General features: G+C 37.6%; 1 long non-coding RNA gene across 1 annotated transcript; it reads right to left on the bottom strand.

Moving 5' to 3' along the window:
• Window positions 1–3,351: 3,351 nt before the first annotated feature.
• LOC138891839 (uncharacterized) lies at window positions 3,352–8,540 on the bottom strand. The gene is made up of 3 exons (XR_011408176.1): window positions 8,383–8,540; window positions 4,782–4,850; window positions 3,352–3,610 (listed from the first exon to the last, which is right to left on the bottom strand). It is a non-coding gene; the product is annotated as an uncharacterized lncRNA (long non-coding RNA).
• Between the last annotated feature and the right edge of the window lie 625 nt (window positions 8,541–9,165).

Here is a 9,165-nt window from a genome sequence, read left to right as displayed (position 1 = left end):
CTGGGTAGAAAACACTAGCTCGAGGTTTTGTCTTTCATTTTCAATTTTGGACTTGAGGAATTTGGGAGAGAGGCGAGTTTTCGAAGGTTTTCAAGGAAAAACATTAGGGTAAGTGATTCTAACCCATAATGGTATACATTTCGTGAATCCATGGCTTTATTCATCATCTAATTAGGGATTTGAACTAGAAATTTGGGGGATTTAGGGCTTGAGGGTTGGAGAGTGGATTTTGGGAATTTGAGTGACCAAATGAGGTCGAATTTTAATAAATTTGGTATGGTTAGACTCGTGAGTGAATAGACTTTCGTATTTTGTGACTTTTGTCAGATTTCGAGACGTGGGCCCGGGGGCCGGCTCTGAGTCGATTTCGGATTTTGGCTCTAATTTAGTAGTTTTCTTGTGGAATTGATCCCTCTAGCCTGTATTTATTGTGTTGTATTACTTGCGGCTAGATTCGGGACGTTTGGAGACCGATTTGACAGGCAAAGGTATCTCGGAGTAGGAGTTTTTCTCGGATTGAGGTAAGTAACAGTCTTAAACCTGGTTTTAAGGGTATGAAACCCCGAGTATTTGTATGATATGAATATTTGGAGGTGAAGCACATGCTAGGTGACGGGAGTGTGAGCGTGCACCGTGAGAGATTGTGACTTGGTCCGTCCCATGAGACAGTAAAGTCGAATAGCCATTGTTATTACTTGTTTTTCCTTATCTTGAGCAATTGATTGCCTTTCGTGTTAGAAACTATGCTTAGGCCATATGATATCACTATTGGGACCCGCAACAGTCGAATACTTGTTGTATTGACTGCTAATTGTTGTCTTGTACTCAGTCACAATCTTGTGTGTTATATCTCCATTCCCTCTCATTTCTTGTTGATACTTGTTGTATTCTCTATTTGGGATAATTATTATGATATTCTGTGAGCCCGAGGAGCTGGATAGGTTAGTGACTGAGATAGGGCCTGAGTGTCGAGCTGTGAGGTATATTGGATCGGGTTGCACGCCGCAACAAGCCTTCGGGCTATATATATATATATATATATATATATATATATATATATATATATATGGATCGGGTTGCACGCCGCAACGAGCTTGAGGGTTGTATGTATATGGATATTGGATCGGGTTGCACGCCACATTCGATCTCTCTCTCTCTCTCTCTCTCTCTCTCTCTCATATATATATATATATATATATATATATATATATATATATATATATTTTTTATTGGATCGGGTTGCACGCTGCAACAATATTGAATCGGGCTGCGCGCCGCAGCATTATAGCGCTTGGGCTGAAGGAGCCCCTCTAGAGTCTGTACACCCCCAGTGAGCGTAGGTACTTATTAAGAGTGTGTATTGAGGGCTGAGAGCCGAGAGTATAAGCTGATGAGATAAGTTGAGTGACTGCTGCCTGTAGAGGTTGTACTTGCTTTTATTTATTGTTCCACTTAGTTGTTATTCGATGTTGTTGCGAAATTTTTAGAAGATTCATATCTGTTTTACTTGGGCTCGAACTGATTTGACTTATACTACTAGATTTGAAAGCATGTTCACTCTTTACTGAAAACTTTTGATATGATCTGTATTTTTTTTATATAGCTCGTCATTGCTTCTCAGTTCCTTATTTAATTCTGTTACTTGCTAAGTTGGTTTACTTATGCTACACCATGCACTTCATGTGCAGATCCAGGTGTGTACGGTTCTGACGATCGTTGAGTTCGTGCGTGGGCTGATTATTGGAGACTTACGAGGTAGCTGCCGGTGTCCGCAACCCTTGTTTCTCCTTAGAATTATGAAGCTCACTCATAAGTGGAGCACAATAAGAGGACTCGTCTCGATACTCAAAACCGAATCAAGTTAAGGAAATTATTCCTTTATATAATATCAAGGTCGTACCTGTAACGACAACATCTGATGTAGCGACCTCCGCCATACCGTAAAATAAATATATCAATGGCTGGGTCTCCACCTCTAGGACGCCTTTTACTCGTTTGTCCTCCAACCTCTAACTGGTCGTGTGGGTGGTGTAGTAACTGCAATGGGGCACGTAGCCTGAGTGCTTTGATGAAATAAGTCTCTCCCAAGTTTGGAAAATTTTTCTCCTGATGTTCCAGTATCACCGTATTCATAATAACGCCTTTGCGGGTTAGGCTGCTCATATTGAGTTTGTGCCAGATAACTGGAATAACCATTGTAGGAACTCATGTCGATTGTGCATTAAAAGAACTTACTGGAGCACCCTGAGTAATCCGATGTGTGGACTGGGCTGGACGACTGCCTGAGCCAAGTGGACGGTGTTGCATTGGCTGGTCTGCCCTCTTCATAGGCTTACCACGAACACTGGTGGAGAATTATCTCTCCCAAGGTAAATTTCTTCTTTTTGTTATGCTGACTCAACACTGTTGAGCTGACCCATTTCTTAACATACTCTTTGATTCTTCTTTGGGGTAACCCTTACCCCTATTTATACACAACGATCACAAAAGTAGAGCTCCATACAGACAAATCTTGGCACGAACCACATAGTCCAGAATCTCGTCAACAACTATACTTACTCCGAAGCACTCCAAAATCCGCAACCGTGACGTCCACGCTGAGTAGACCTTCTATAAATTTAGAGTTGTTTCTATAACTCCTTTGGTATTGAAGTATAGGATTATTAAGGAGGCGGACATACCGCAAGTCCCAACCTTATCCTCTACGAAATCTCAGGCCTTAAACATGTGTAAATTTTAGGGAACCTTTCAGTACCACATATATACATTTCAGGCCCAAAACTGATATAATACATGACCCCGCAATCCACCCATTGATAGTGGACGGCGTGAAGTCATAGGTCACAACGTCCGATGATCCACAATAATAACCTTCACAGCTCGTATAAATCAACCAGACGCCAATGTCCGTTGCACCCCGCACATGATTCACTAGGTGATCTCTCAATGCGCCCACATCTTCAGTCGGAACCACACGTTAAGGCAATGTTTGAGCATCTCTGGCTCCCTCATAGTCCATCTGCGGCATCAAGAACCTTCGACGCATAACTGATATTGAGTGCGCAATATCATACACGAGTGGATACAAATGAATATGAGATATATGTTTCAAGCTAAATCAATGTCGCACGATAAGGAATCAAAGAAGTGAATATTTTCCTAACAGTTCTATAGCCTCCCGAAGATAAGTACAGACGTCTCCGTACCGATCCACAAGACTCTACTAAACTTGCTTGTGACTCATAATACCTATGAATCTAGTGCTTTGATACCAACTTGTCACGACCCCAAATTCCCTCCGTAGGATGTCGTGATGGCACCTAGTCTCTAAGACTAGGTAAGCCTATCAATGCAGAATAATAATAAATATCTTAAATAAATAAACTACAATTCAAATAATTTCAACTCCCAAAACCCGGTAGAAATAAGTCACAAGCTTCTAAGAATTTATTCTCAATGTCTCTATATGTCAAGGTCTAAATAAAATATAAGGAAGCAACATAAAATGATAGAAGGGGACTCCGGAGTCTGCGGATGCTGGCAGATATACCTCGAAGTCTCAGTGCGCATGTAACTCACTGACGTCTAGGCTGGTAAAATGTACCTGGATCTGCACAAAAAGATGTGTAGAAGCGTAGTATGAGTACACTACAGCGGTACCCAGTAAGTGCCAAGCCTAACCTCGGTAGAGTAGTGACGAGGTCAGGTGAGGCCCTACTGGAATATAATAATGGCATGGTAAAATATTTATCAATGTAGTAAAAATAAAATAACATTGGAAATGAATCAAATAGTATGTCACGTTTAATGACATCAAATAATTACAAATAATATCTCGTGGAATCAAAACAGAATTTCCTTCAACTTTATGAAAATCACAACAATTAATTGAAAGCAACTATGGCCATAAATCAATATCAACAAGGGCACTCCCGAGGTACCGCCTCGTAGTCCCAAATCATAATTAAATTCACAATATCTCATTTTCTTATATCACCGCGGGAGCCTTCACAATTTATTTAAAGAAAACTTTTTTTTTCCGAAATAGCATCCCGCGTTTTAGCCACCCTTATCACACCGCATGACTTCTAGTAGTTCTCCTACTAGCCACGCGTATCAAGCCACCCTTATCTCACCGCATGCGTTTCAATACCCAGACCTTATACCACCGCATGCGTATCAATATCACAATATATCATAATTTGCACCTCAAGTGCTCAAATAATTTAACTTGCCAAAATAATTCAACAACAATATTTTTTCACAATAAAAAGCTCACGGCTCATGCCAAAATAAATCATCAATAATAGTTTTTCACAATAAAGAGCTCACGGCTCCCTCACAATGAGTATAAAAATATTCAGGAGTAAATAATTTAGGAAAATAATATTTCAAAATCTTTACTACGTTGCTTCAATATCAAGTTTAAAAATGTCAAATACTTCATATTAATAATATTTAATTTAAAGAAAATCAACCTTCAAATAATGCACAGAATAAAAGAAACCAAGTTTCAACTAAACAGGTAAAACAATTAGTAAGAAAAGATCAAACAAATTTGAAGTATATATCTCAGATCAATGATGAAGAATATAACAAGATAAAATAATTTAATAAATGCGCAACAGTGATCTACACAATTTAAAAATATAATCTTTCACAATTTAGCCCGTGTACACACTCGTCACCTTGTGCACACGACTTTCAACACATTTCAATAATCACATCAATACCAATCCTAGGAAAAATTTCGCCCACATAAGGTTAGACAAGTCACTTACCTCGACTTGCTCCAATTTAACCAAGTATTATGCTTTTTCCTCGAATTTCCGACTCCGATCGACTCGTATCTAGTCATAATTAATTCGATACAGTCAACAAAAATTATAGTAATCAATTTCATAAGAAAATATTACATTTTCATTAAAATCCGAAATTAGTTCAAAATTTGCCCGTGGGGCCCACATCTCGGAATCCGGCAAAACTTATAAAATCCGATAACCCATTCAATTACGAGTCCACCTATACCAATTTTATCAAAATCCGATAACAACTCGACCTCCAAATCTTAAATTTTCGTTTTTGGAAGATTTTACAAAAATCTTGATTTCTTCCATTTAAATCCGAAATAAATGATGAATATGACTATGGATTTATGAAATATAATCACATTTGGATATAGGACACTTACCCAAGTTGAAGTCTTGAAGAAATCCTCAAAATCGCCCAAGAACCGTTCTCCAAAATACCAAAACGAAATGAAGGAAATGACCATTTTTGGTCCTTAAGTTTCTGCCCCAAAAACACTATTCTGGTCGCTAAAAGTCCAATCTCGTCGCTAAAAGTGTCACATTTGGTCGCTAAAGGTGCACACCAGGACTATTTACACCAGTAGTTTTATTTCACTAAAAAGGCTCTAACTCCATCATACGAACTCGGAATTCGACGATTCTTGTTCCTATGAGTCACAAATAAAACTACGAACCCATTCGTTCAATTGAAACTCAATTCGGAGCTCATTTGCTCAATGTGATACTAATTTCGCTCGTTAAACAATTAACTCATATTTCGCGCTTAAAACTCAATCGCGACTTGATGAAATTAGACCAAACTTTTCCAGATCACTCCTATAATTCATTATCAAAATGTCGAAAGTCTCAAAATCGAATTTCGATCTCTAGAACTAAAAATGGACTTTTGGATCATTACATGCTTATGTTGAAAACATCAAACTCTTCCTCGACAGCCTATAGTGTATCAATCATAACTTCTTGTACTCAACTACAACTGCCAAACGGTTTAAAGTTCTGCAAACTAGATACAAAGTACTACAACTTTCATATTTTTTTCATCGCCCAACTTCTTATAGATTGCGAGATATAAGCTCCCAAAGTCAGCCCTGTGCAGTAGAAATTTCTGGCGATGCACACTGCTGTAGCCAAAATCTGCAGTACCAGCTTCAGTCAATCGATCATAAGATTTTGTATAAATGTCTGAATGATAAATGGTTTATTATTCTGGAAACAAGAATCAAAGGGCTACAACTTTCATGTTTTGATAATGTTCAGATTCCTTATAGATTTCGAGATATAAGCTTCCAAAATTAGCTCTGCGATTGCACCGATTGCTGTCCAAAAATAGCTTCTGCAGCAGAAATATTCCAACAGTTCCTTTTTGTCCGAAATCCATTCCGTTAACCTTCCGAAATTCACCCGAGGCCCTCGGGACCTTAACCAACTATACCAACATGTCCCAAAATACAATATGAACTTAGTTGAGGCTTCAAACCATGCCAAACAATGCGAAATTACAAATCGCGCATCGAATCGAATTATGAGTTTTCAAATCTTCCAACTTCTATATTTTGCGCCGAAACATATCAAATCAATTCCGATTGACCTTAAATTTTGCACACAAGTCATAAATGACATAACTGAGCTATAAAAATTTTCAGAATCGGATTTTGACCCCGATATCAAAAAATCAACCCCTCGGTCAAACTTCTCAAAAATTCAACTTTCGGCATTTCAAGCCTAATTCCACTACGGACTTCCAAATAAAATTCCGATCATGCTCCTAAGTCCAAAATCACCATACGGAGCCGTTGAAATCATCAAAATTCTATTCCGGGGTCATTTGCACATAATTCGACATCCGGTCACTATTTGAACTTAAACTTTAAATTTTTCATTAAAATTCCATATCTCGGGCTAGGGACCTCGGAATTTGATTCTGGGCATACACCTAAGTCCCAAATAACGATACGGACCTACCGGAACTGTCAAAATACTTATCCGAGTCCGTTTGGTCAAAATGTTGACCAAAGTCAACTCAGTTGAGTTTTAAAGCTCTAATTCACATTTTAATCCATTTTTCACCTGAAAACTTTTCCGAAAATTTTTTACAGACTGCACACTCAAGTCGAGTAATGGTAAATAGTGCTTAGATCACATAATTAATCATTAAATTTAAAAATGATATTTTGGGTCACCACAATAAGAGATCCACATAAAGCAGCTAGAGTTTGGTTAGGTACATTTGATATAGCAGAAGCAGCAGCTAGACCATATGATGAAGTTGCTTTGAGATTCAGAGGCAACAGGGCCAAACTAAACTTCCCATAAAATGTTAGATTATTACCACAAATTCAAGCTTCTCAACCTTACTACAAGATTAGCCATTTCTAGTTCCTCAACCTCAGCTTCTCAATTTTCATTTATGGCTCCAATATCTCAACCAACACCATTTTCCCAACCTCATCAGCATCAGCAGCAGCCAATCCAAAGTTCAGATATGACAAGAGAAAGTGTCTATAAAATTTATTTTTCAGTTTCTTAAAGAGAAATTGTGCATTACCTCCGTTCGAATCTCGAGGTCTGCTATCACGCCAAAACCTCTGGAACAAAGGAGTGTATGTCTAATATTTACTTTTCTTTATCGGAAAAGGTCCAAATATGCCCTTGTACTATACGAAATTGAACACATTTGTCCTTCGTTAATATTTTAACTCAAATATGCCCTTACCGTCACATAGTTGGTCCATATATGCCCTTAGAGTTATACAATTGGCTCATATATACCCTTTTTGAAACGGAATCCACCCAAACTAATTAGTTCTTTCGTTAATTGTATTAAAGTGTATTACAAACACTATTTCCTTTTTATTAGCACTTTTTTTCTTTACCTTTCTCTTTTCTTTCTTCTTTTTTCTTTTCTTCCCTTTTTTTTCCTTTTTTCTTTCTCCCTTATCCTATTTCCTCCATTACTGATGTCTTCTCCATTTTCGTCATCAATTTCACTTGACAAAAGTCATGAATTCTAATTATTAAAAAAATTCTCCCATAAGAATATTTTTATAGATCATATGTTTGTCAATTTTTTAATTTTTACTGAACATATATTTAGTTCTAAAAAATTTAACAAAGTAAGATTGAAATAATATTAATGTAATAAAAAACCCGAAAAATCCAACAAAACCGAACAATCCAATCCGATATAATTGGTTTGGTTTGGTTTTGATAAAAACCGAATCAACCTGTTCCATTTTTTAATTATGTGACGGTAAGGGCATATTTGAGCTAAAGTATTAACGAATGGCAAATGTGCTCAATTTCGTATAGTACAAGGGCATATTTGGACCTTTGCCCTTTCATTGGCATTGAAAATATAGCTATAGAAACGAACAACTTCCGTATCTCTTAAGCTCTTGAAACCTATTTTGTTACTTGAGCAGTAAAAAGGATAAATCTTCAAGAGTCAATTGGTCTTCAAGAGTGGAAGAAACTATCTAGGTAATAAATATTCAAGGATAAACCTATTGGGATAATGCTAAACCCACAAAATATCTAGGTAATAAAAAGAGAGACATAGATAGAAACTAACCGAAACGAGGAGTGGAAGAGAAATTGGAGCAGAATTGGTCTTCAAGAGTAGAATAATACGCTTGAAATTTCTGCCGTTAGCCAAAATTGCCATCCGCTGCTTGCCTCCGTCAGCCGCACAGGTGAAGTTGAAGAGAAATCAAAGAATCAATCAACAACACTGGTGGAATGGAGATAAATCGCCGAATAAATAATATCGATAGAGAGAAAGGAAATTTGGGAAATACGGGTGAAATTGGGGAAATAGGGTTCTAGGGAAATAATATATCTACCTTTGTGACTGCCGCGGTCACAAACCCACTAAAATATTCTTTTTACCATTTTAATTTTTATTTTGTGACTGAAGTAGTCGCCTAATTGGTCAAATATTATTGACTTTTTATATTTCCGACCGAATTAGTCGCAAAGCTGAAGGCGGGAGATTTCCAGCGCTGTTTTTCCACTACTGCAGTCGCAAAAGTTATCGTATTAGCGACTACTTCAATATCAGTCGGAAATTTCGATCGCAAATTAATATTTTTCTAGTAGTGTATATTTAGGGATTTAGAGAATCTAATCCCTCAGATCTCGAGTACCGTCACCCTATCTTTCTCTCCATATCTCATCTTCTACTACTTCATGGCAAAATATAAAAATCACCATGCCTTCTGATTTTGTGGATGTTCGTGTCACCGCTGGGTACTTCGATAGCTATGCCCAAATGGATCATTGTGCATCTACCAATGAGTTTGGCCAATTTCCATTCCCTTGATCACCCCATCTCTGGTTCTTTGCTTCTGGGTGT

Source organism: Nicotiana tomentosiformis, chromosome 5 (genome assembly GCF_000390325.3).
Source record: "Nicotiana tomentosiformis chromosome 5, ASM39032v3, whole genome shotgun sequence".
Taxonomy (NCBI): Eukaryota; Viridiplantae; Streptophyta; class Magnoliopsida; order Solanales; family Solanaceae; genus Nicotiana; species Nicotiana tomentosiformis.
The sequence above is the reverse complement of the archived record's forward strand: the minus strand, read 5'-3'. Positions and strand labels throughout refer to the sequence as shown.